Source organism: Leuresthes tenuis, unplaced genomic scaffold (assembly GCF_036924035.1).
Source record: "Leuresthes tenuis unplaced genomic scaffold, fLeuTen1.0.hap1 SCAF_9, whole genome shotgun sequence".
Lineage (NCBI taxonomy): Eukaryota > Metazoa > Chordata > Actinopteri > Atheriniformes > Atherinopsidae > Leuresthes > Leuresthes tenuis.
Window position 1 is genome coordinate 4,143,740 of NW_027325363.1, and position 8,170 is coordinate 4,151,909.

Consider the following 8,170-nt stretch of genomic DNA (forward strand, 5'->3'; position numbering starts at 1 on the left):
GACTTGTGACTGAGAGATAACCTTTAACGAGGCAAGCCACCGGGGACCAGTCTAAAAAAAAAATTAGAAAAAAAATTCTGATTAAAGGAAAAAAAGGGGTTTATTCTACCATTTACTTTCTTACTGTTCAGTGCTTCTTTCTTTTGCCACTACACCAATTATCAGCATCTACTTACTACAACTAGATGCAGAAGCTTGACGAACCTTCGTTATCCACCTGCATATGTCAGTTTTTCCTTTGGCATGCTGAGAAGAGCCAGGCTTAATTCAAAAGGTGGCAAACTCCATGCCTCACCTCCCCCTTTGTCCAGGAAATAATATAGTGTTTGCCTGTCTTTATAGTACAAAGCAATGTGGGCCAAGTTTTGGTGTCAGAGCAAAGTGGGAGGGAGGTGGGAGCAGGGAGAATGCTTGTGAGCACATAGCTGAGGAATGTAGGCGTGGACTCCTGCCAAAGGCATATGTGATCTGTATATTCCCCAGGGTGCCAAAAGACAAAATGCGGTTAGACGGTTGGGGCCATGTCAGGACACAGATGTGGTGTTAGGACATAGTAATAGGCCATTGAGTTCACACTTGCTGCTGCTGCTTTTGTGTTTTCACATTTGGTTCCAACCTGTATTTCCTTGTCCCCTTCTTTTCTGAATTTAAAGAAAATATAACACTGTTGTTACTGTAGCAGCACTGCATAATAGGATTAGGCAAACACAAGACTATACTCCTGTGGCCAGCAGATAAATCTGCCATCTTTCAGTACTCAACCAGTAACAACAAGGATGTTTTTGTTCTATTTACACTTTGACTTTCCCAAATATGGGACAGATAAATGTATATCTACTGATAAAAAGAACTGAATCCATTCAGATAGCCTTTAAAGAAACACTCCATAATCTTCCAAACCTGGGTCATGTTGAACTAAACGCTGTATTTCTTGGAAACATAAACAACATGAAACACTAACATTTGAGAACTTAAACACTTTGCTTTTGCTGTTAATTGTTCCTCGTGTTGAGATGTTCATTGGCTCTTTTTTATAAGAATGGTTCGGTCACATCTAAAGTAAACGCAGCTCCGTACTCTTTGAAAAAGGAGAGGGATTCAAAGATTGCTGCACATCACATATATGTCACATCTTGTCTAATTGGGTTTAAATGTAAACACAAATCATAGTTTTTCAACTCACTGTTTCTACTGTACTTCATCACACGTATCTTCTCCAGGTATCGTGCAGGTCTAAACATGCAAGAGAGCGTGTGTGTATTCAAGGTGTGTCCTGAGGGTTCTGTTGGTGACACAAATGAGTCTCACAGAGACGCCGGGCTCAAAAGACTTGAAGCAAAGGGGCATGTAACTAGCGAAGTGCCGGTGTGGATGACAGAAGTCATGGGCCACCTGCATCAGAGGAGACTGGCTGCTCCATTTTAAATTCATCCAACAAAAGACAACTTTTTTTGTTAGTCTATTCACCTGAAATGTTTTTTTACTTTTTAATTTAAAAAGCACTCTGGAGGCACTCTATGCTGTTGCCTTTGCTGTAGTCATGCTGTAACTTGAGCAGTCCAGTTGCAGTGTGTTGTTTTGTTGATGCTTCTGTGAAACAGTAATCTTACATGTGATAAGCTGTAATGGTAAGCTTTAGTCTCGCTCTTGATGCTAACACAATAACCGGTGTAACCATTTACAAAGTCAGTTGCTTCACTTGCTGTACACACCATCTTTTTCTTTGTCGTCTCCTTCTTTTCTGTCCTGGTGTGTAGTATGATGACATCTAGCACTACAAACTGCAAAGTGCAACCAAGTGATTACCCTCCAACCAGACTCCAGACTCCAGCAGCCAGGCAAAAATGCCAAAAAGCAAATTGTGTTGCAACAGGACAGATGGGTCTTTATAGCATCATGCGACACACAGCTCCACGTGGAGTGGATAATGTTCTGCAGTCTTCTTAAGATAAAAAATTGTCTGTAAGGGTAGCTTAGTGTCCCATCTATAAAGTGAGCCCAGGTGTCACAAAATGTCTTCTGCGCGTGGCTTTAGCTGAGCGCACATCTGGCATCTCAGAATTGGCTAGCGTAAATACATCTCGCCCACATGCCACATGTAGTTCAACTACTGTTTTTCACTGATGTCCCTCTGATAGGTCAGTTCCTTAGTAATTCACCCTAATACCCATCTGGTCAGCTTTGAATCCCCTGTCCACAGTTTGCCCACATGCACCTACTTAGCCCCAGTGCTCTTCTTGCTTCACTGCCACTTGACTGCTGCAGCTCCTTCTTTAGTAAACCCAGCTTCTGGGTTTACTCTTTACCCTTAGGTTGGCACCTTTTGATGTCTGACAGCCTGTGGGCTGCAGTTGTTCTCAGTCTCCATCATTTGTCTAAATGCTTGTCACGTTCACATTAGTGCCTCTTTTGCGTGTCTTTGTGATTTGATTTGCCCAAATTCTTTTCAGGCCTCCCTCTTGTTGTCCCAAGTTCTTTTTTGGTTACTCCAAATGTTCCTTGAGCGTGGCCAAGTAACTCTCTTGCTGACATAAGTACCCTGTGGGTAAATCCCAATGCTTCAGTGATTTGCTCAAATGCTAATGCTCTCTGCGCTAAACATATACCTGTACATGTGCACCGTATATATTTCCTGTGCATACCGCTGTAGATGGATGATACTGCATTATATTATGTCACTAAAGCTACTTTTTAGCCAAGAAACATTGTGGAACTGCACTTTTCTTGAGTGAGACGAGAGGCAGAGGCAGAAACACATGAAGAGCCAGAGAGAGTAAAAGAGAAACAGATGTAGCTCAACTGTTAGGTAGGTTAAGAGGAGACAGCCCAGCTCGGGGGTGTGATTTGTGTCCCAAGTTGACCTCTCCAGCAGAACCGATAAGACACCAACAGGCATGACGCATGCATTGTGATCTGATTTTTTTTCTGTCTCCTTTTCTTTTTATCTTTACAGTTTCTGACTATAGCCCTCTCCACTGCTGTTCTTCTCTTTGTAATTTATGCATTGCTGGAACCAATTAGCCCCATATGACTCTAGCTTCCAGGTTAGTTACATTCCACATCAGTCTTTGCTCCTCACTGCCTTTGTACTGTGACATGCTCTTTCTCAAGAAGCTCCTGCTAACTACCCCGATATTATTTCAGTATCTATCACTGCATCATTTGATATGTCCCAGAGAGCTTTATTTATGTCGTGTGATGCAAGCAGCGTTGGGTAATAAGCCTCGACAGAGCAGAGTCTGTGAGTGTTTTGCTGAAGACCAAAGTGTGTCAAAGTCAGCCCACTAACATCTCAAGCGGGGTTCATTAAGAAACCTTTCTGTTTTACTGTCAAACTGGTGCTCTGAGGAAAGGACAGAAGTGAATTTAAAGCATTCGTTTCTGATGGATCATGGATTGAATTTGACAGTCTGGGAATATCTTATGACTAGTGTGGCATCGCACTGAAACAAGAAGAGCCCTTTTCCCCAGCTATACCACAGGCAATGGTTACTACAGTCTGTCTTTGTGTTGCTCAAAGCTGTTACTACATGCAGTGGAGGTCTATTTGTGGCTGTTCACTCAGCCTGCCGATGGCTCGCCCACAGACATATTCCATGATTTATATGAAAAATGCCCCTATCCACCCAGCCTGGGTTTGCGGTTAGCAGTGACTGGCACGCGACTCATGGTATTTCCTCCAGAATGATAGTAAGAGAGTCACACACTGGCACTCTCAAGAATAAACAAGGTCTTGAAAAGAACACAGAATGTAAACACTAAAGTTTCTATGGTAAATTCACAAGACAACAGAGGGAAAGAGGAAGCAAAAGGCATTGGCAAAGAAAACATCAACAGAAAGGAGAAAGAAAGACAGAGGTGAGGCTTGTTTATCTAAAGCACCAAGGTAATTTACTCTCTACAGCATGAAATACTTTCAACACTTAAAGACAGAACAAGAAAGGAAAAACACAGCTAAACAGGATCTATTCGGGATAGATTAGTTTACAAAAAAGAGCTTTAGAGACAGGAAGAAAAACAACAAAAGATTTTGTTTCTAATTCATTGTTTGTCTAAGACTGTGGTGTTTTAAACAGATCACATACTTTCAGTTTCAAATGAAACAAAGTGAAATAAGCAGGTACGTTTCTCACTGCAAATCATTTGAAAATATTTCTATATTGTGTGATCTTTCGTAAAAAAGGGAAACCTCATCTATATCTATTTTATATTCCAGCAATGAACCTTCCCAACTGTCTGCATCTGTGCAGCTCCTCAGATTGTAAAAACCACGGGAGTGAAACTAACTTGTGGTACAGTGCACTTTATTGTTCTGAAGCAAGAACAATTATATGCATGTTTAAGTCACAACTTAATTCCGGTAAGCCCAAAAGGATAATCATTCCTCTCTTGTGGATGGAGCTGCCTCAGGATGTTTTCAAGACAGGCAAGAATCAGTTGTGGTTCCCTGGTTTTCCACTGAGAGCTGTTCATCCTCACCAAAGGTGCGAGCGGTTACATTTGATACACGGGAGATCTAACTTCACTTTTTATCTGTGGAGCATTATATTTCAGAATTCATGACCGGCTTGGCTTACCTCATTTAAGTCATGAGTTTCAATGGCAGGGGATGGGATGAGGCTACCTGCTGCTGCAGTGACTCATTCAACCAGTGATGAATTTTATTCATGAGAGCATTTAATTCCATGTCCTCTCTACTCATGTGTGTCATAAGGTATTTCAGACTTGTTTACGTTTTATCTGGGAACATATCGTTTACCTGAGCGCTGGCCTAATAATATGCATTCAGGGTACACGTGGGCGACAACCAAGTGTCAGCAGGACATTTGAAAACAACACCATCAACAGCACTCACCGGGCTGTCAAACACTGATTGCTGATCCTAACAAAGCACCGTGTGTGTTTGGAAAAGTCTGGCACTGAGCTGCAGGTGGAGGCAGTCCGTCCCTGTGTTCCAACAACTGGAATTATCTCGTCACTGTTACGGTTGAAAATTTGTCTTCTGATTGGAGAAGACAACATCTTTGTCTGGTTTGAGTATGCCAGTTCAACCTCTTGGCTGTGCTTCTCAACTTCTGATTCCCTCTGTGCTACTGAATTTGACTTTTACATGTACTTGTCTGGAATTCGGGTTTTAAGAATACAAGTTTTGCAAAGAAGAAATGTCTCAAGTTAGCGTACTCTCTGGTTTTTTATCTAATTTCTCTAAGATTGTGGTGAAAAAAAAACAGAGAACAAAGAAACTATCTATCTATCTATCTATCTATCTATCTATCTATCTATCTATCTATCTATCTATCTATCTATCTATCTATCTATCTATCTATCTATCTATCTATCTATCTATCTATCTATCTATCTATCTATCTATTCATTCCAACATCACATGTAAATATATTGTCATATTTCTGTGTGAGATGTTCCTTTCATATTAATCACACTACGTCCCTGTTGGGATAAATTAAGATTTTCAGCATGTTTCTGGCCATTTGTTTCCCACCTCCAAGCAGTTTTGTTGCGTAGATCAAATTCAAAGGGATCATTTTAAAATAAGGTCAAAATGTCTCAGTTTCAATACTCTCATGCTGTCTCCCTCCAATGTTCAGTTTAAAACACGAAATAAATGATTTGTTAGTTATACAAAAACACTCTCACTTCATTTTTTTTTACCTTACGCAACATTAATGTGTTGTAAGCATTGGATGCCATTTAACATCCTTAAATGTCACATAAGCTTGTGTTCTCAATCTATTATTGGCCTCATCTGGACATTACTATTAAGCAATAAATGTAGTTGCTTGAGACATTTTTCTTCTGTCTATTTAAGGAGAGATGATACGACTGGAGCCCATTTTCCATTTACAACACTGATGCTATTCTACTAGTTCTTTAGTAACTATATTCTACATTTTTTTCTACGTAACTTTTTGGATTTGCCACAAATAGCATCAGTTAAAATACAATCAAAGTCAAGATGTATTAGTGCCAACTTAAGATAAGATCAAAAAGCTTAAAAGTCTTTTCTTGGGAATAACCCTGGTACACACCTCCAGGAAATGCACTGTGAATCTCGAGGGAGATTAAATTGTCCATGATAGGTTGAACTCTTGATTCTTTCTCTGCTTCTCCAAATCCTTTAACTATTGCCTTTAATAATGAGGTTAACCCTCTGTGGCTGGCCAAATGTGTGTGCTCTGAGATACTCAGCTATTGACTTAGAGAGTTCAGGGAGGGGCTCTGTGTCAATAAGCTGGCCCGCCCCATGCTGGTTACACCATATGGAGGCCTGGCTGTAATTCGAGGGACTGGCCAGGGCATAGTGCCAGGGAATTAGAGAGGCGGGTGGCAGGAGACATTTTAATTTGTGCTGCCATGTGCAAAGGCATGCACCTCCAGCCTGGGTCGGTTCCTGTGATTAGGCCAGCCAGCGTATTCCAGGAAGAGGGAGGGGGAGCAGCAAAACATGGGGCAATGAAACTAGACCCAGGAAATGCTATTGATTGCTTGACATGAAGTATCTTAATATAATGACGTGATGTGGTCTTAGAGCAACATCCTTACTCCATCAAAACAAAAGTACAATCAAAGAATCAGCATCACGAAGATGTCTATTTATATTATCTGTAAAGCACACTGGTTTTCAGGTTCAGACAGCAGTTAGTAACCAATTCACAGTCTCTCAACAATAATTAATATCGCATAAATATCAATGGCACACTTGAGTTTAACTCCCATTAAAGCCAACAGCATATGAAATAATGAACGTGTCTGATGTTAAAAGGTGTTAATCACCTCAGCTCTTGAAGGTTTTTAGCTCCCATTGCTTAGCTTGTGCAACCTTCAGACTGTGCTCAGGAAACTGCTTTGTTATCAAAAATACAACCACAAAGTAAGTGTTTATCATTCTGAGTTTCTGAGTGTCTTGGGTCACTTGATTTATATCCAATTATTTCATGTTCTTTGTCAACAGATGAGGGAAACATCTATCTGACAAATGTTCCACTAACTTAACCAGCGAGTCCAGCATTTTATTTGTTTTGCTTGTTCAGTATGTCTGGGGCTTTTAATGACAATTGTGTACATTAGCGTTTAAGAGGTATTTCATTGTAAATACCTGTCTGCCATGACCACAAATGTTCTGTAGCAGTTAAGAGTGGAAATAAAATTGTGGGAGAGACGAGACAGAAGGACAATGGTCGGACACCGAGTACAAAGCTCTACAAAGCTGAGTGGAGCTGTGTGTTCATCACCACTTTCACACTGCCAGTGTTTTTTTATCAAATATGGTTTATGGGTACTTTAAAGTGATGATCTAATTCTTGTTTTGCTGTCTTCCTGGAAATTGGTGGCAACTTTGTTAACACGTTCTTGTAGCTTTAAAGCTGCAGATTAAAGTGTATCACTGTCGAAGATACGAAAACAATATTTCTTCAGCCATGTGTTGCTCCTTCTGGAAACATAAAATGAACTGCATCCTGCAGGAAAGCATTTATTTTAGGACAAAGGATGCTGTCAAAGATTGTTAAGCTATTCATCAGTAGATGATGAACATTTTAATGCAATGCTTCCTATCACAGTGAGCACCGTCGCCTCACAGCGAGAGGGTTCCAGGTTCAACTCCCTGCTGGGGCCTTTCTGTGTGGAGTTTGCATGTTCTCCTCGTGTATGCGTGGGTTCTCTCCAGGTACTCCGGCTTCCTCCCTTCGTCCAAAAACATGCATGTTAGGTTAACTGGTGTCTCTAAAACTGTCCTGTGAGTGTGTGTGGTCGTTTGTCTCGTTTATCTCTGTGTGGCCCTGTGATGGACTGGCGTCCTGTCCAGGATGTACCCCGCCTCTCGCCCGATGACCGCTGGGACCCAGCCCCCCCGCGACCCGACCAACGGATTAAGCGGGTATAGAAAATGTATGGATGGGCTTCCTGTCCCTTTTTTGCTTATTCATCCTTTTTGTTTATGTTTTTTACATTTTGGAATATGAAGTTTTTTCTTACTTGCACGCATATCTCCATCATTAGTCAAAATTACAGTCCAGCACATAATATATCCCATAACCCCAACTTACATAAGTTTGAATTTTTAAGAAAGTTTTTTGCAGTTCCTCTGAAATCACGAAAGCTACCTCACTCATGTAACTGTGTCTCAGTGAAGTCTGATTAGCTCATCACGAAG